The sequence below is a fragment of the Chinchilla lanigera genome, unplaced genomic scaffold (genome assembly GCF_000276665.1).
Source record: "Chinchilla lanigera isolate Chin_1 unplaced genomic scaffold, ChiLan1.0 scaffold00004, whole genome shotgun sequence".
NCBI classification, from domain to species: Eukaryota; Metazoa; Chordata; class Mammalia; order Rodentia; family Chinchillidae; genus Chinchilla; species Chinchilla lanigera.
This window is the reverse complement of record NW_004955405.1, coordinates 612,489-632,721: the sequence shown is the minus strand read 5'-3', so window position 1 is coordinate 632,721 and position 20,233 is coordinate 612,489. Positions and strand designations below refer to the sequence as shown.

At 35.3% G+C, this 20,233-nt stretch overlaps 1 long non-coding RNA gene across 4 annotated transcripts in view; it reads right to left on the bottom strand.

Moving 5' to 3' along the window:
* The window catches only part of LOC102006975, a 29,246-nt gene extending 9,796 nt beyond the window's left edge, over window positions 1–19,450 (bottom strand). For 2 of the 4 annotated variants that reach the window (XR_259354.2, XR_259353.2), the window contains exons 1-4: window positions 19,325–19,450; window positions 10,453–10,606; window positions 7,560–7,758; window positions 5,476–5,655 (exon numbers count right to left, since the gene is read on the bottom strand). This is a non-coding gene — a long non-coding RNA (uncharacterized LOC102006975). Of the gene's footprint in view, window positions 1–1,155; window positions 2,092–5,475; window positions 5,656–7,559; window positions 7,759–10,452; window positions 10,648–19,324 lie in introns of those variants that run through there. The other 2 variants (XR_001235177.1, XR_001235174.1) reach the window with 2 other exon arrangements.
* Between the last annotated feature and the right edge of the window lie 783 nt (window positions 19,451–20,233).

The following is a 20,233-nucleotide window of genomic DNA, read 5'->3' as shown; positions in this document are numbered from 1 at the left end:
TTTGTTTGGAACTCTGTATTGTCTGTATTGTGCTTGTGATATGTTGTAAAATGTTGTATGTCTGTTAATGTTTCCCTCCTTTTATCTTTAAAAAAAACAAAAAAAAATAGGATGCTTTAAGTGCATGTCTGTAATCCCAGCACTCTGGAGGCTGAAGCAGGAGGACTGTACAGAGTTCGAGGCCAGCCTGAGCTATATAGTGAGTTCAAGACCAGACTGAACTACGTAGTAAGACCCTGTCTCAAAAGACCAAAAAAAAAAATAGAATTCTTTACATGATCAAGTGCGCTACACAGCATGGGATTAGGTTTAGAAGGCAAGGGTACTTACAGTTGAGACAATCAGGAAAACCTATGACTAAATGACCTGTTTTATCAAAGATGAAGTTTGTGTTCATTTTGAGAGTAGAAGTATAGGAGGTCCAGGTCAGAGAGCTTTCAAGAGTCAGATTACTATGGACAGAGGAAGGACTGGAAAGCTGTCAGAACACAGAGCAGCCAAGAGGTCAGTTCACTCGGCAGAGTCTGGCTATGAAAGCAGAGACTAGGAAACAGGCACGTCATGCTGTGGAGCTCCTAACTGGACACTTAGGAATTTGGGGGTTTAGTTCAGTTGTTTATTGCTGATTCCTACATCCTGAAAAGGGAGTATTGTCACAGCTACAACTCAAGTCAACTTCTTATTAGCTTCAATTTAGAGGTAATATTCTGGGTTGGATCTTGGCTTTATTTTACTATGCTTTTGATTTCCTCTTAGACTCAGGCTTCAGGGACAGGTACTTGCTGTCTATCTTTCATTCTACATCAGTTTATTCTTTGATTCTTAAAAAAAAATCTTTATTTCCTCCAACTTTTCTAGACATTACAAATGAGAGACAATTCTCATTTTACCCTAGGTTAACTATTTTTTATGCTCACAATCAATTTACTTTAGATTTCTCTCTCCAAATACACTTTATTGTACTCCATCCTTTACTCTCCCTATCTTAAAATAAACTTTCTTTTATTTTAAAGAGAATAAAAATTGAAAAAAAAATAAAAATGATACAGACTTTCAAAACAAGGTAAGAAATTAACAATGGTTGCTATATTGCACATTGTTGTCTTTAAAGTACTTGTTCAGATTGCCAGATATAGGTATGCAAAACCGATCAAACAGTTAAACATTAACTGTTCCTCTCAATAAACCAACAGAAAGGAGTACAATTAGCTTAGCTACCTAGGAGAAATTAGTACAGTTATCTTAGCTACCTAGGAGAAGAAAAAGAAAAAAGGAAAGAGAAAAATATATATACATCCCTACCACTTCTAAGAAGTAAAGGACCATGCTAGGAACACAAGCATCTTCGGCCCTGACTGCACCAGGTAGGACCTGACAGCACAGAAAATAGCAGACGCCAGAGGTAACTGTCACCAGCCTCTCACTCATCTTCCCAATAAACCTCAGATCACTTTTTCTTAAGTCTGAAATACTTCTGTCTGCAACTTATCAATAAAACTCATAAATAACATATTTGGAATGCTTAATATATGAGTACAAAAATATTCATAGCTAATTAAATTCACTTGGTAACTCAACTGCAAATCATAAATATCACATATTTAAGATTCTGCTAGAACTGAATTATATGCAGTTTGATTTTCATACTAAATCTAGCAATAACGAAACATCTTTCTACTGTATTTATTTCAGGCTTTCAATACTATCCTACACAGCAAATTTTGAGTTTGAATTTATGAATCTATGTTTTTACCATTTATACTTATCTTTGTGCAGTACTATCCTCAGTATATTAGTAGAATTAAATCACTAATTGTTTTTAGTTTGTGGTTTCTGTCTAACTTCAATTGAGGGAATATAGGACAAGTTTAACGGACAGAAAAAAATCATAAAGATATCTTACATTTCTAATTTTGTAGAAGTTTGCATAAATCAGCTAGCCTAATTTGGGCTCTATACAAGTCTGTGGGAAGCAGATAAAGTGGTCATGAATATTTCCCCCGCGTGAAGCCCTCGCTCTGAGTTGGTCGGCCCCTCGGCTTGACTTCTCGGCATTGTCGGGACTGCCACCTGCTGACGGAGCTTGCTGACCTAAGAGAGACAGTTTAGGAGTGACCACGTAATTTTTTTTCTATCAGGACAATTTTGAAAGTGCGAAAATATATTTTTAACATGGTACTCCTCAAAGTCCATTAAATTTTTTTAAAGAAATAAATATTATATATCTGCAAAAACAATTTTGTAGATGTTTCTGTTCAGGTTGGGGATACAGCTCAGCAGCATAAGTGCCTGCCTGGCAAATGCAAGGTCCTGAATTCGATTCACAGTACCAAAAAAAAGAAATTTCTGTCTATTTTCTGGACTGAAATTGTATTTTTAAAATACAATTTTACTATTTTTGCATTTTTAATTATAAATGATTTGCTTTTTTTTTTTTTTTTTTTTTTCCCTTGAGACAGATCTCCTTATATTCCCCAGACTGGTCTCAAACTCATGGGCTCAAGTGATCCTCCTGCTATGGTTTCCCAAGTAGCTGCATCTACAGGTAGGGGCTCTGAAACCTTTTTAAAGCTACTTATGGCTAACAAATTAGAAATTTTTGGTATATTTCATTAACTCTTCCCTACAGTCCATTATTAAGGAAATGCTCCTTTGCAGGTACTCACATGCCAAAGAAATTGAGTAAATTCCATTAAATCACACACAATGTTCATGATAGATGTCTCTTTAAGATAATAAAAAAAATGCAACAGAGGCCAATAACGGCAAAACTATAAGTATGTATGTATGTATGTGTATATATATACACACATATACACAAGTGTACGTGTGTATATATGTACACGGTGTAGGTATACATATATGTTTATGTACATACATGTAGTTAGTTGATTAGTTATAAATCATGTAGCAAAAACCAAACTTGAAATTTGTGAAGTAAATAATCATTAAATTTTCAAGGTAATGTTTCACTAACATATGATCATTTTAAGACTGTGGTAAATCCGAGGCCATACAGATAGGACCCCACCAGCCTTTTGAACCAAATGATGAACGGTTTCAAGTCAGAGATGGACCTAAAAGATGGAAGCAACAGCCTAAGGCAATGATAGCAAGAAAATATTCTTCTAGATGCTTCTTAGAATTTTAGCTCCATAATCAGAAGTCCTGACTCATTTAGGATGACTTCACATGTGTCTGCATTATTCTGCTCTATAAATTAGCCTACGTGTCCTACGATGGCACAAAGATACAGAGGTTTTGTGGCTCTTAGGAAATGTTTGAAGGTGTTTCATTAAAATACTTCATAAACAGAAATATTTAAAGGGAACTATTCAATAAATAAATAAAATTCTGATACGATACATGTGGCCACCAATATGCAATATTTGATAGAGACCATGCATTTAATTCGGCACTTGCATGTTTCCCAGCCTAATACTTCGCTGTTCCACACCCATTGAACACACACACACACACACACACATCATGTATCATACCATACTACTTCACTTTCTTAAATCTGAGAACACTTTTTTATAATCTTGGTCTTTTCATCACCTTCCCTCTCTGCCGGTGCCCCGACGCACATTCCTCTTCCATCAGCCATACTAATCACCGTGGTTTCCTGTACATATTTCACCACATCACTAATATTCACTATTAACAAAATTCACATTTGTTCTCTCCACTGTTTATAAACTCCAGAAGGATGAGGGCCTTTTCTAAATATCCATGTATTCTAGCCTTCAGCACAGTGCCAATCATGTTATGAATCTTAATACTGTTAGTGGAACGAGTAAATACACGAATGCTTAGGTAAAAGAATGAATAAACGATACTCATGGAGCTCTACTTGGATGACACACTTTCATATCCCAATTTTTTGGGGTCTCTGATTTCTGGTATAAAGCACATGCTATATCAAACCAAACAGAGAACTGCATAGATGGACCACGTTACTTTGGACTCCTATAGAACTGTCTGGGTTTCATTAGGATACAATAGTAAGAATCAATTTCATGAACCTCATGCTTGCATAAGTTGCATCATTAGGCGACGTTTTATTTGCTGTATTTCTCAGCACGTTTTTCTATTTTTGCAATCCCACCTGAATTTTTTTCCTTAGGCTTGAAAGACTGAAAAGTCCTTGTTTTCTATTATAGGGAAAATATATTTAGAAGTTGATTTTGTACCTTTATTTGTTTTAGCCCCCAGGAACCTCGGGTCTGAAACCGTGGTCCATCATTAATCATTGTGCAAGATCACAAGTGTATATATTGTCACTATTGTCTTTTTCTCTTAGTTATCCTTATTTACATACAAAGACATAATACATTTTTGAGTGTTTCAAAATTTAAAACATATAAAAATATACGCATGAAAAATATATTCTTTCCTTCACCCTTCAACTACACACTCGCATGCTTCCACTAAGAGAAAAATATGAATGTCTTTTTATTCTTCTTGTGGTCTTCTATAGCCATTGTGCATATGCTTTTTCTTTTATCCTTTCTGTAAAATAGAAGTAGGCCACACACAATTCTATCTTTTTCTATTTTCATGTAACAATATATGTAGACATAGCTCCATATTGGTGTATAAAGACCTACATTCTCATTTATAGCTATTCAGTATAATTTCCTACCAGAAATTGTTTCCAGGATGCCCTTGGATACCTGTATCTGTGACTGAACCCTTCTATAAAATAATATAGTTTTTACACAATCTAAGCACATCCTCCCAAACACTGTAAATCATCTCTACCTTATTTAAAATACCTAACACAATGTAAATCCTATGTAAATATTGTTATATTATATTGTTTAAAGAATAATGCCAACAAAAAGTCTGTACATGTTCAGTACACAATTTTTAAAAATATTTTCCAACCATGGCTGGTTCAGTCTGTGGATGCAGAACCATAAATATAGAAGGCTGTTTCTTTTCTGTTCTTTGATTAGGCCATAATTTAGCATTGTTTTCCATCTTTTGCTACTTTAGACAGCAGTACAAGGAAAAACTATATAAATACATTATTATTTCACATACATGAATATTTATAATTTTGAAGTTTTTTTCTACAACTACCTTATTTAAATATTACTAATTCAGATTCTTACTGATGTGCTATCACTTGTCTTTGCCAGTTTGACTGGGGAAGAATAGTATCTTAGTAACAGTATTTTTATTAGAAATGAAGTTGGACAACTTTTTATGATAACCATTTGGTTTTTCTCTGTTCATTGTTCATTATCATTTGTCCTTTTCTATTGGATTGATGATTTTTTCTTTACTGATCTTTTAAAATTTATTTTTATATTAGGAGAATTATACCTTTAAGGTAATTGTGGGAAGTACTTCCTCTAATTCATCCCTTTTCTTTAAAGTGTTCACAAAATTTTACTATTCTTATGATTGCTTTATGTGGTTTCTAAGCATGATATCATCCCCTTCTGAGATTATTAAACTCACGTAATTTCTTGTAGTGCTCATTTATGCAGCCCTTCTGTTTGGTCTCCACTGCTTGTAGAATACCTTTCAATTATTTATGAGTTTAAGTTTCGCTGGTCAGGTGGTTTCACAGAAGAAAAATTTTGTGTTTAATATTCTTATTGTTGTAATATTCTTATTGTTGTTGCCTTGTTGTGACGTCTTAAAGGAGAAAAGGAAAATTGAATGTTTTTTTCAAAGACTAATTAAAAGTTTCATTTTATCCAATGTATTTCTTATTTCTGTAAATCTGTTCCTTTGTAGAATGATGCTATGACTTCATAAAATTATTATTGTGCTATACAATTAATACTGGCTTTTTTGGTTTGTTTTGTTTTACAACATGCAATTTTCTTTCACCAAAAACATGTTGATTTTTAAAATTATCTCATTTTATGACCATCTTTCTAAGATTAAGTTGCACTATAGCAATCTTTAAATTTATGCACATTTTTTGCATACAACCTTGGAAGCTTGGGTGACCTTTCCAGAACTCCTAATGCTTTTCATAAGCTATTTTGAAAATTACAGAGAAACCAAATGTGAAAGGCTCACATTCAAGAGACAGTGTCATTTTACGATAAAGGAGAAAAACTCTTTGGATGTTGTCACCACAATGTAGAAATTAAAATGCCTAACAATGTAGAAATTAAAATGCCTAACAAGACCCAATCTGTTTTAAAAACCCACCACAAATATTATTAAAATAGTCATTTACTTTGAAATGATTATAGAACACATAATTCAAAATAAAACCTTACTATTTTCAATATGAACATGAATGGGCTTAGCAAATATATACTTAACATATTTTTAAACAAATTATTGGGGCGGGGTTGCAAAATCTTTGGTTAAGTCAATTAGCAATTAATTTCCTCTACTGAAAAGTGTAGAAAATATAATGTTGTATAAAATAAAATTTAAATGCAAAATATAGCAGGCTGTTCAAACAGAACTGCATCTGCTTCTGTTTTATGTTAGGCACTAAAGGAAAACAGAGCTGTATGTGCCATCTGCCTTCCATTTCAAAGTACCTCGCTAAATCTATACAGGACTGCAAAGTAACTAGTGAAAAATATTTTTGCATTCATTGATTTCTTATTTAATTTAAAGATATAAACAGTTAAAAGAACATAAAAAGATAGAATTTCTTAAGGATGAGGTATCCATATACCTTGGCTTTTTACCTATCCTATTCTTTGAGAAAGGCACAAGATGCTTCTTCACATCATAACTACTGAAGAACTGTCCAAGGTTTTTCTCAGAGAATGTGATGTTTGTCTACTTAAATATATAAAACATAAACACTAGAAATTTGGTTCATGCCTGAGAAATTCAAAAGTAGACATCTAAACCCAGATTTTCAGGGTGACGAGAGAACTCCATTTTCTGTCAGTTGTAAGTGCAGAGATACGGGTTTTGGAGGAGAGAGCAAGATGGGTAATTTCAGGGGAATGGTGCTTTTGAAGAGGTTTTGCAGTCAAGGTCAAGGAGCTTTTAGTAAAAAGAAACTGAAGGTCTCTCATGAAGACGTTGCTGGAAGACAGGGAGGCATGTAGGTAAAACAGAGAAATACTCCTCACACATAAAAGCAGGATTTTCTTTTTTTTTTTAAAGAAATGCTATAGTTTGGATCTGAAATGTCCCTCAAAGGCTCCTGTATTAAAGATTCTGTGGGGTGGTGTTATTGGGAAATGTTACAACCTCTAAGAGGTAGAACCTTGGGGGTGTCCTTGGATTACTGGGACTTTGCCCCAGAAGCACATGGTGGGAAACTTGGTGCCTTCCTTTTTTCCTCTCTTTCACTCCCTGGCCATTAGGTGAGCAGCTTTACTTTTCCACATACTACCTGCTGCAATGTCACCTTGCTCTGGGCCCAAAGCAGAGGGGCCAACCAATCATGGATTTGAAACTTTGAAACTCTGAGCCAAAATAACCCTTTTTCTCTTTATAAGTCGATTACCTCAGTCATTTGCTTAGAGTGATAAAAGACTGACTATGACAGAAGTGTACTGAGAAACCCACAAAAATATCCCAGGAAAAAATAATAAACACTGGCCATTTACCGTACTCATACTGTACTCAGAGGGCTCCAAACACCAAGTAACATCTGTTCCTGTCAGGTTACATATCTTGCGTGCCTCCTTCTCTCCCAGAACCAAATCATGAAGTTTATACAGCAGGCGGCTCATGACATAGTGATGTCAAGAAAGATCAACTGTTACGAAGTGAGGAGATGGCCACACTCTCTTCCTCTGATAAAGTCTTCCAAGGTGGGAACAGTGTGATGGGGCATGAAAAAAGACCAAAATTTAAGTAAGGTGCAGATTGGATTATTAAAAGAGGCAAAGCATTTCATTCATAGTACTGAGTCATATTGAATTAGACTGAGTCATATTTAATTAGTCATATTGAATTAGAATTTTTAATGATAAGTAAACTTCCTTTCAAAACAGAAATTATAGCAAATTATTCACCTCTTTTTTTATCCTGTTGGTAAAGGAGGGATTCCTGCCCTGGGCTACGGGGGGTAGCTGAAAACATGGCACCCTATACTGGACAGGTAAGATTTGTTAGTCACATATACTCACAGCCCATGGGAGGCAATATCACGCCCTGTGCAGAGCCAGTAGGAAGATGGCACATGGGAATAAACAGCAACCAGGGGCTGCATGGGTCCGGCTGTGTAAGGAACTAGCAGACAGAACAACCACTGCTTCCTATTTGAGAAAGCGACTATCTCACTTGAGATGGTCAGTGTTGCAGGCTGCCATGGTACTGGATCCAGGGAACTGAGAGATAAGCAGGCATGTCGCAAGTCCCCAAGACAGGACGGTTGCTTGCTAAGGGCCATAACGTACTTGCTAGAGCAGAAGAGGAAAAGAAGTTGGGTTTCAGGTATCTAAGATCCTCCTGATTTTACTAGATGTCAAGAGACCATTAATAAAGAGATATAATTTCAGATCTTACACCATACATAAAAAGAACAAAAAAATACAGCATATAGAGCCCTACTAATATTTTGGAATGTCTGGAATGTGCAATACAGCAACAGAAATGTCTGGATGAGGCTGAGAGAGAAATAGTGACTAGAGTCTACAGTTTCAAATGTCTTGTTGCAGAGTTCTGCCCATTAAGGCAAAAGGAAGACATTAATGAGTCTTAAACTATAGCAGAAGATGCGGCGCGCTCCCCCTCTCAGCCAGTATATTTCAGTTTGTCAGTTGCCCAGGTAATAGTTCCGATTACAGTTCCTGTTACTTTTGTTTCTTAGAATGGGCTGCTCACTGTGATGCACAGTGGGTCAGTACGATGCATATTGTAGGAACCAATCACCAACTGACAAGCCATTCTGCCTCTGTACTTCCTGCTTGCTTATCTCATATAAGCCCTAGGCCACCAGAGATAGCAGCCTGATATTTTGGGAATGATCCATGCCCTTTGACATAAATAAATCTGCCTCCAAACCCTGGGTGTCATTTTGGTGTTTCCGTTTCTGTAGCAAAACAAAATATCAGGAAATCTATTTTCACTTAGAAGGTTTCTAGTTGTAATAAGGTGACTTGTTAGATTAGTGTAAAACCATAGTCAAAAAAATTAGGAGGCTGTTGGAGTCATGCATAAAAGTGAAATATACCAGAAGTAATGCTGGGAATATAGAGGTGTGGATGGATCTCGGAAACAGTAAAAAAAAACAAAAGGAAAAACTTACATTTTTCTTGACTTACATTTTCTTAATGGTTAGATAAACAACCATGTATTTCAATAAAGTAAGAAAAACCAGACAGAGTTGAGAAATGGGGATGATTAACAATATTAACCTAAATTAATCATAAAGAAGGGGGATTACATGTACATATTACAGAATCAGATTTTTCCACTTCCTGTGTTTATTGATAGTAAGCATTCATAACACAATGGAATAAATATCTGAGTAACATGAATTAGTCATATTCAACATACCCACTAAACTGTTAACGAATTTTTACTAGTTGAAATTTTGAGAACAAACTCATACAACAAGAACTAGCAGCACTTTGGTATCTATCTGTAAGACTCAAATAACCAAGACAAAAAATAACTTTTCTAAAAATATTTAGTAGTGGTTAAAAAACTACTTTCAAAACATAAAATTAGAAATTCTGAACATGTACAACTCTGCCAATATGAAATCTCTTAATCTGTATAACCAATGAAAAAGTGAAAAACTACTGACACAGGCAATGCTAAAAATTAAAAAAAGAAATGCCATCTTTTCCTCCAGTAGGTAAACTTCTAAAGACTTATACTAGGAAAATACTGAAGAATGAATATTTGCACATAGAACAGTGCTTCTTCTAACAGTAAGCATTGTGCCCTCATCTATATCAATATCAAAAATGAGTTAATTATATATATAAAACAGTATGATTATATAATAGAATGTTATGCTATCATAAAAATAATAGAACACAAATATTACTTAAAACATCATAGGTTGTATATTATCAAGTTTTAAAATTAGCCAATAGGAGAATATTATGATATGATTGTGTGTATATATATCTTTGTCTATATTTGTTAAGGAAACCTGAAGAAATTACCCAACAGGTTACTAGTGCTTTGTTTCTAAAGATGTGGGATCATATGGTTACTTCCACTTCCTGTCTATCGTTTGAGAAACAGAACCAATAGGAATACATATATGAAGATATACAAGAGGAGATTTATTATATGGGAATTGGCTAGTGTGATTATAGACACTGACAATATGCTTCCTGCAAGCCAGAGACCCAGGAAAGTGGCGATTTAATTCAGAATGCAAAGGGCTGGAAACCAAGGGAGCCAGATGCTGATGGTGAGGGGCGTAGGGCATGGATGTAAGTCCCAGAGTCTGAATGCTCTAGATTTCCATGTCTGCGGGCTAGAGCACATGGATAATCTCTCAATGGGTTAAAAGAGACTTTGCCCGTCCTTTACCTTTTTTTGTTGTTGTTTTGGTCCTTAACAGATTGCACGATGTCCCATACTGATGATGGTGGATCTTCTTTATTCAGTACACTGATTCAGATCTCAATCTCCTCCAGAACAAGCACTGAGAAATATTTTGCTAGCTTTCTGGGCACTCCTAGGCCTAGCAAAATTGACACAAAATTGACAGTCACTATGTATTATCTGAAAAAAAAAAAGCATACTGGAATTATTCCACTGTTAGATGTTTAAACAATTCTTCCATACACAAATAGAGAAAATTATTCAGGAAAAATGACATAGAAACCATTTTTTCTATGTTTGCATCTTGACTCTTACCATTGAATGCATCCACTTAAAAATTAAAACCGATATATTTGCTGCTTTGGTGGAGTCACCATTAAGTCAACTCATAACTACTTAATGAGCATTATTCTAGCTTCACATAGTGGTATATTGTATAAATGTCTCTTACTATTTGAAAAGAAAAACTTAAACATAGGGTTGTCTTATTTTTATTAAGGTAAAACATTCTGTCAATAACTCAAATTCAAAATTATGGAACTATCTTTAATTTTTTGTTGACTTACATTTTAAATCGCTAACAAATCATCCATACTGTTCCACTCCTTTCTATTCTACTATTTATGATAAGGTAGTAAACTTGTTTAGTAAAGGAATAAACAGTAAATACTTTAGCACAACAATATGTGAAATCTTAAATACAGTCTGCTAAGTGAAAGAAGTCAGAGTTAAAGGGCATATGTTGTATTTTACTCCATTTATATGACACAAAAGCCGAATTATTAAAAAGAGGTATAATGGTTGCCAATAGCAAAGGAGAGAAGCATTCAGGGACGCGGGGTGTGAAAAAGATCAGTGGCTATAGATAATGACTCAGTGAATTTATCAAATCTCATGAAAATGTACATCACAAAGAGTGAATTTGGCCACACTTTAATTGTTTAAAAATCAAACTGGACCTGGGAAGAAATAGAAAGTAGATTATGAGGCATGTAGGTGTAAGAGGTGAAATCTTATCTCACTAGAAGAGATGGGGAAGAAACCAGCTGAAATGAGGAACTTTTGTCAGCAGTTATGTGACTGGATACTTTATAGCTATAAACTAAAAGAGACCTACACTAACAGTGTGCTCTAACTGATGGGCTGGGAAACTTCATTAAAAGACAAAAATATGTTAGGTTGTACAGGCCCTATGATCTTTCTTATAACTACCAAAGCCTGCTGCTGGAGCACAGGAATAATCACAGACAAATCACTGAAAAATGAACACAGCTTCATTCTGATAAAACTATTTATAAAAACACATGTCAGGTTAGCTTTGACCTATGAGCTTCTAGCTGGATATCTCTGACAGTGTTGACAGATTTGCTTCTTTAGGTTTCTTTTTTTATTTTAAAGAGAATTTAAAAAGTATCAAAATAACAACATAGACAAAAACAAAACACAAAAACAATAACAACGATACAGGATTTCAAAACAGAATGATAGGAATTAAGAGTGGTTGTTATATTACATATTGTTATCTTCAATGAAGTTGCTCAGATTACCAGTTGTAAGAATGCAAGATTGATCAAGCCATTAAAGAGAATAAAAAATAATAATAAACATTAGAAATGATACAGATCTTCCCTAAACAAGATGGTAGGAATTCACCAATTTTGCATGCTTATAACTGGTAATCTGAGCAACTAATTTCAAAACAACCCTATGCAATATAACGATTGGTGAATTGCAGATTTGCTTCTTACAGGGCAGTCTCAGTCACTTTTCTTGTTGCTGAGACACAATACCCAACACCCACAATTTAAAGATAGGAAGGTTTATTTTGTGTACAGTCCACTGTTGGCTCTTTCCAAGGCAGGATGGCATGGAAGAGGAGAAATGCCTCACATCACACAATGGGGAAGCAGACAGTGAAGAGAGGGGCTGGAAGGAGGTATAACCTTCATATCACATACTCATAGACCCACCTCTTCCTACCATGACCCACCTCCTACCAGCAAGTCAGGGACATGGACTCCACAATCCCTCATCTCCCCAAAGCCCCATCCATGAACATGTGAGGCTATGGGGAGACATCCAGATGTAAATCACAACAAGAGGTATGAGCTAGTAATTCTGAAATTTATTTTGTTTTCATATTAAATTAGAGCTGGAAGTATTATAAAGCACTCATGATTTTTTAATGTCTAAAAGTATAGGAAGGAGTAACATAGATGTATTTGTAAGCATCAGTTAGGATACAGAGTATTTCTCAGTTCTACCCACTGAAAGCTACTAGAAGTATCACCAGCAGCAATGAGCTTCATTTCTAAATATTATTTTTTAAATAAGAAGAACTACAATTCTTAAGAAAGCTGGTTTCTCCCAGATGAAGGAAAATATAAAATGATCTAGGATAGTTTGTGATGTTAGAAAGTATAAAAGTGATAAAAAAATAAATCAAAGATCAGGACCTATTGAAAGTTCATAAGACACAATCTGAATAAAATGAAATTGGTAAAATGAAGGCAATTTGAAAAAACTAAATAAATAGTAATAATATCGGATTGTAACCTAAAGAACTAAATAATCATGCTGATATACACAAATTAATCAATAAATGAAATTTTAATAATAGAGAAAGGGCAAGACTCCCTTATAAAAACTTCCCAATTAAAAATGTAGAAGGAATGAGGAAAACAGGAAATTGCTATTAAACACCACAGTAACAATCACCTTTTGCAGGAGCCAATGATAGGTGTTAATATTGATAAATAAAAGTTTCAGCAGCAATAGGATTTTGCATAGTGACTATCTCAGTTCTTTCATGCTGCTATAACAAATTAAAATAGGCTGAATGACTGAATAACTTATAAATAACAGAAATTTGTTTTTCACATTTCTTGGAGCTACAAAGTCCAAGACATAGGTGCTAGCAAATTCAGTACCTGGTGAGGGCCACTCCTGCTGGAGGTAGTGACCTATGAGTTCATGTGAAGGATGTGGTGAATGCTCCCTTTGGAGTCCATTGTATAAGGAAACTGGTCCCACGCATGAGAGCTTCACTCTCAACACCCAACAGTCTCCAGAGGCCCCTTCCCCTAATACATCACTTTGGATACTCATAGTTTAGCACATAAATGTGTGGGGAACAAGTATTCAGTCCACAAAAATCACAAGTTATCTCCCCCAAGATGTTTAGCAATCACAAATAGGAAAACTGCAACTTTGTAAAAATGGATGTACTTTGAGATCATACTCTTAAGTGAAATAAACCAGACAAACACATGTAAATATTACACTGTCTCTCTGATGCAAGAAACTGCAAGTGTAAATAATGACCAAAATGTATAATAGATATTATGAAATAGGAAGAAATTGTTCAAAAGGGAAGGTAAACTAGAGGGATAAGGGAGAAAGGAAGGAAGAGAAAAGGAAAAAATGGGAAAAGAAGGCTAATATGGAAACAAAGCTTTGTAAAGAAGGAAGGGTTGAAGGGAGGGGAGGGGTTTGGGACAAAAAGATGAGTCAAGATATATCGCGTATAGGTACAAATTCCCTATGATGAATGTAATCATTATGGATATTTAACTTGTACCAATAACCAATAAATTATAACCAATAATTTTTAAAAAAAGGGAAAAAATCCTATAAGACACCAAGTGACCAATGTTAATATCACCAGTAATAAGGTAGGTAAATATCATCTACCCTTTGTTTTTTTTTGTTTTTCTCCGGTACCGGGAACCGAACTCACGACCTTGCGCTTGCCAGGCAGGTGCTTTTTGCCGCTGAGCTAAATCCCCAGCCCCCATCTACCCTTGATATGATGCATTTAGAAGTGAACATCACCTCAGAGATAATCTTTTTAATAATGTATAACCTTAATACGGTCAAGGAAAAGAAACTAACAAATTCAAATGGAAGAAAATTCTACACAACAACTTAATCTTCAATAGTGCTGACGTCATAAAAACCAAAGAAGAACTAAGGAATCAGCTCAGATTGAAGGCACTAAGGAGGCATAACAGCTCTGTGCAGGGTAGGGCCTCAGACTGAATATTGGAAAGAAAAATATAATAAAATAGTGGATTTCGACGTGTGGCACTTGTCTGTAATCCCAGCTTTCTGGAAGGCTGAGGCAGTAGGTTGGAAAGCTGAAATCTAGCCTGGGTAATTTAGGAACTTAACAAGACCCTGTTTTAAGGTGGGGGGGCTAGATAAATTCTGTAGTTTCATTAATATCCTCTAACCACTAATTTCCTAGGTTTGACCACTGTTTTCCTTTGGTTAACGAAATGTTTGCCTGAGGGTAAGCTATGTGCTACGTGAAAAGTATGCATAAATATATGTGTACTCTTTGTATACATTTTGTAATTCTTCTGTCCATCTTAATTTTTTCAACATCTCAATTTTGGGTCAAATGTTATGGTTATTAAAAACCTATCACACTACTTTATAAATGCATACTTCATTGAAATTATAGTCAGAAAACTATAGACAAGATGATTCTTCTGTTTGTAATCACAGTCTCCTTTTATAGGAAGCCATATGACAATTGCCAGTAGGGTCCAGTTCTGAAGAAATTAATCAATATAAGAACATCAAGATAATATAAGATATATTATAAGATAATATAAGACATAATATAATATAAGATATATTATAAGAATATTCCCCTGTCACAGCTTTGCAGACACTCCAAGGACTCTAAGAGAAGCCTAGTATTCAACTTGGAATCCAGCCTTGCTCAGACCAAGAACATTTGTGAGAGGAGTTCTGTGCTAGGTAAATCTAGATACATACCAGGATCTTTATGTCCTGAACATATAAACCCAGAAATGTTCACATGATCTCAAGTTCAGCATACTGAAAAGACCAATGGGCCAACAGAGTTTGGAGAGCTAGGCTTCCACTGAAATACTCCTGCATTTCAACACTGGGGACAAAGAACTTTGGAGTAGATGCCAGCACAGTGTCTCAATACACCGGACAGCTGCATTCCCAGTGGACACCAATCAGGTCTTAGTAAGATTCCATGCTTCACTGAACCAGCATGGTTTCATATGCAGGCCTCAATATCCATGCAAAGGCCCCTTCCTCTGTTCCCACAAGGACATTTAAACTCCCCTTAAATCCATAAATCATTTGGAATTACAGCAAAGGAGAGAAAGTATGTCTAACAGACTGAAAACTTATGCCACAAAAGGTCTAAAGTAAGAAAGAGATTATACTAGAAGAAATTGAGAGACTCATGCTTTATATTCTGAAGTATGGTCTTTTTCAGAAAAAAGTCACCTGTCATTTGTACATCTGAGAAACTGAAAAAAAATTAGTGACTTTATGATACCTGTTTACTTCTATGCATCACCAGACTGAAAGTTCTATGGTAGAGAAGAACATCTTTCATTTTTGCCATTATCTACTTGACCTGTAAGTGGTATTTGTTAAATACCTGTCACATGATTAGCAACAAATGAATAATAGGATTGTAACCCTGGGGCTCAAAACCTAAGATGGCAGATAGATAAAGAGATATTAAAAATAAACTTTAATAAATGAAACCACCTAACCATGTCTGCTTTTGAGAATCTAAAAAGACTTCAAAGAAAAGTAGTGGCTCTTAAAGGATTAGGAGTTTGGCAAGGATCTTCTGAATAAACTCTCTCAAGGTTAAAAACCATTTATTTTATACTTAATGTATTTTCTGAATCAGAGCACAGTAACAGGCATTTAGTAAATACATTGGTTGATATGATTTCGGGTTTACAACCTCATTAATCAAGAGAAATTGCTGTTGTCTAAAACATATTTCCAACTAATGATGTTAGATGGAAAGCTATTTTTAGCTAAATTGATCTCTACAGTGTCTTCTGCAGTAAGGGAAGTCTATTTATGAAATTACTTACCATGACATTAAATCAAATAACGACCATGGACAAGTATGTAAATAAACTGATCTTTTTTTCATTTCATTTTAAATTTATAAAAATTTAATAGTAATGCCATTTATCAATGCTTTTATTTCAATTCTCTGAGCAAATCTGTGTTCTCCATTTGACTTTCTCTACTGACTTTCTTATGTATTTATGTAATAAGTAGTGCACTTTAAATGTTATAGAAAAGATTAACTTGGTATCTTTTATCCCTGATTTACAGTTTTATTCTCATTGAATCAAGAATACATAGCAAGAACTAGAGAAAAGAGAATAAGGGCGGGGGAAGAGAGAGGGAAGGAGGGAGAAACAGAAAAAGAACTTCAATTAGAGACACATGAATCACAGTTGGCTCAGATTTCCTTAGGAAATTATGAAATCATAAAATCCAAATTACATATCTGGAAATAACCTTAAAATCATCTACTCAGTTCTTTCATTTTGTGTATATTTTATTAAACTACAAATTGTGCTCTATTCAAAAAAAGAAGCATTTTAAATGCCTTGGTTTCAATTATTTTTAGTTTAGTTCCTTTAAGAATAGCATTATTTGCATCTCTTTAATTACCAGTAATACTGAACATTTTTTTTCATATATTTACCATTTGTATTTCTTCATCTGAGAACTGTGTATTCATCTCAGATGCCCATTTTTGGATTTATTCTTTAAATTTGGGGTGTCTGATTCAATTCTTTGTATGTTCTTTGTATGTTAGTCCTTTGTCTGAAGAACTGGCTAAATTTTTTTCCCACTCTAGATTGTCTTTGGACTCTGTTGGTGATTTCTTTTGCAGGGCAAAAGCTTTTTAAATGAGATCTCACTTGTTGACTCTTTGTGTAATCAGAGTTTTGTTCATAAAATCTTTGCCTACACTTCAAACTAATACCTGACTAAAGGTTAGGCTTCTTCCTAACATCATTCTTTTCAGTATTATTTTGCTGCTTATTCAGTTTACTGAAAAGACTATTCTTTTCCGTCACTGAATTGTTTGGTGCATTGCTGGAAAAACTATGGGCCAAAAATATAAAGATTTACTTTGTACTCTCAATTCTATTCCATTGATCGAGGGTTGAGTTTATAATAATGCTTACCTTCTTACAGAAATAATTCAATATTAAATTCAACCCCTAAAGCCAGCAGAGGTCTCTTCTCCCTGTTTCCTGCAGAGGTAGTCATGAAAACGAAGTCCAAAGAGTTCTTCCCTTTTACTCTCCATATCTATCCTCCTTCTTCTCTCTCTGGAAATGTAAGCCATCTAATGTCAAACTGTCTTATCCACTGGGCCAGTTCTTATTGCCCTTTTCTCCTTCTCCTCCTTTGCTCATCTGATTTTTTCATCAAATTGTCAAAAAAAGTCAGCAATATTTTGTAAATTGGTTATTTGACGTTTTGGGCCAATTCCCATCACTTCTAAAGAATTCGAATTGTTTTGCATCCTTTAATGTTTGTGACCAAAGATTAATGAATGTGAGATGTGCATTTGCACACCTTTGACCAAAATAAATAGAGCTTGGATCACAGTGAATGCACAAATACCCTGAGAGCTGAAGTGCAAATGTTTTCATTTGTTTCTTTGTTTTAGGTTACTGTTAGCAATTGCCTTTCACCTGGCCTCCTTTAATATGTAAATTCCAAATCTGTCTATGATAACATATCTGACAATGTACATTCCTTGCTATTTTTTTTTTTTTTTTTTTTTTTTTTTTTTTTGGTTTTTCTCCGGTACCGGGAACCGAACTCATGACCTTGCGCTTGCCAGGCAGGCGCTTTGCCGCTGAGCTAAATCCCCAGCCCCCATTCCTTGCTATTTAACTAGAAAACAGCAGCTTTATACTCCCCTACCCATCTATGCTCATTTTTCTTGGTGTCAGCAATAGACCAATGTTACAAAGGGAAAAGGCAAGGTTTGCTAACAAAAACTTAAATTGTAAATATGAAATAGTTAAAGCCCCTGAAAGAGCCTAAATACTAATTATTGTGATTATTATAGTAAAAATAAATGATTAATACTTATTATTCCTTTATTTTTCTTTAAATTTTCCAGTTTTAAGGAGTTCCAAAGCTTTGTTTTTAATATAACTTTACAAGGTAACTCATTAGTCCAATAAATACTTAATGACTACATCACATGTAGGAATTACAGAGATAAATGAGGCATAGTCCTTCTTTATCTGCACAGATTGTCTACCAGTGACAGCAGAGACAAGCCTGGAAATGCACTTTTTTCTACACCCTGTCTTCTGTTGTGCTGCTGCTACTCCTGCTGCTGCTGGTAGTGGTGGTAGTGCTGCCAGCTTTGTGGTTGCTTTGTTCTTGTTTTCTCCTTCATTGTTTGATCTTATTCTTATATGAGTGTGAACGCGCTCTTTAGCCTCTTTCTGATTGTTATTCTGTTCCGTTCTGTTCTTCTCTTTACCTCTTTCATCTCTCTTTCCTTCCAGTGGCCTACACCACCTTCCCAAAATTAGCATGATCTCCCTTTATCCTCCAGCCTTACTTCTAATCTATTCCTCCTGCAATCCTGTTTTTCCCCTACCACCTTTTCCCTTTTCGCCCAAGGGACAAATCCACTTATGAATGACTTCTAGACTGCATAGTATCTTCTGGCCTTTTTGCCATTTTGTTCTATAACCACAAATCTAGTTCATATGCTTTAAGGTGGTCAGGTAATGGTTTCCTCAGTTTGTCATTTTCTAGGCTGTGATGGATGCTACTATTACTGCTGACGGTATCACTTTAGACAAAAGTGACGCAACTGTTCTAAACAGCTATTCTTCCTGGCATTCCAAGACTAAGTTTTGACACAGGGTCATAGAAGATACTGTAGCACAGTGCCACAGAAACAGGGGCTGGGACAAACAGACAGCAGCTGCTCCTCCCCAACACACTGAAGAGGTAGGATCTTTCAACAGACTCAAAACCCAAACATCAGCTTTACCTTCAAGATTCCTTGGAGAGGTAGTCATGTCGTCAGGGTTCTACAAACTGGCAATACAGCGACCCACCATAGGCAACTTCAAAGCATCACCTCAAGAATTCAACTACAAAACAGAGAAAAAAATGAGAAGACATTACAACAAGATAAAACCCCAGACATTCCTTTAACCAAAGGCAAACCCAGGGGGCAAAGAGGTGGGACAACCCAAAAACCCCCACCTGGCCTCCCTTAAGCGGTAAGAACAACACAGTCAAAACACTTGCTTGAGGATCTAGAAAAATTCAAATCAGAAATAATGTCTCATATCAATGCAGTGACGCTGTCCAAAATGAAAACCACGCTTGGAGACTCTAGCGTACATAGAGACAACAAAATACAGGAGCTTAACAAAATGATGGAAGCCATGAATGCTAAGAATCCATAACATCGACTCAAGCACAAATCCAGGACAATAAAACTTCCATTCAAAGTATCTGCAGCACATTAAGCCAATGTGAAGACAGGATCTCAGATACAAAAGACAGGCTTGTAGGTAGTGTTCACGGAAAGAAAGATTTCTTGCAAATATCAAGGGACAATCAAAACACAATCCAAAAGCTGCTAGAGGATGCAAAGAAGAATAAAGTAACATGGATCAGACTCAATAAAACAGAGAAGCCACATAACACTAAAAAGAATAAATCAATAAATAAACCAGTTCACAAAAGTCATGAGAGAAACTACCTCAAGCATGGCAGAAGAATTTCACATACAAAAACGTGAGATATGCAAAACACCAATTAGGCATGATGAAATAAAGTCCTCACCAAGACATAGAATAGTCAACATTCCAGAAATTGTATATGAGAGGTGCCTGTGGAAAGCTGTTGGAGAAAAGAAACCAGTTACTGACCAAGGAAAGCTCAGCAG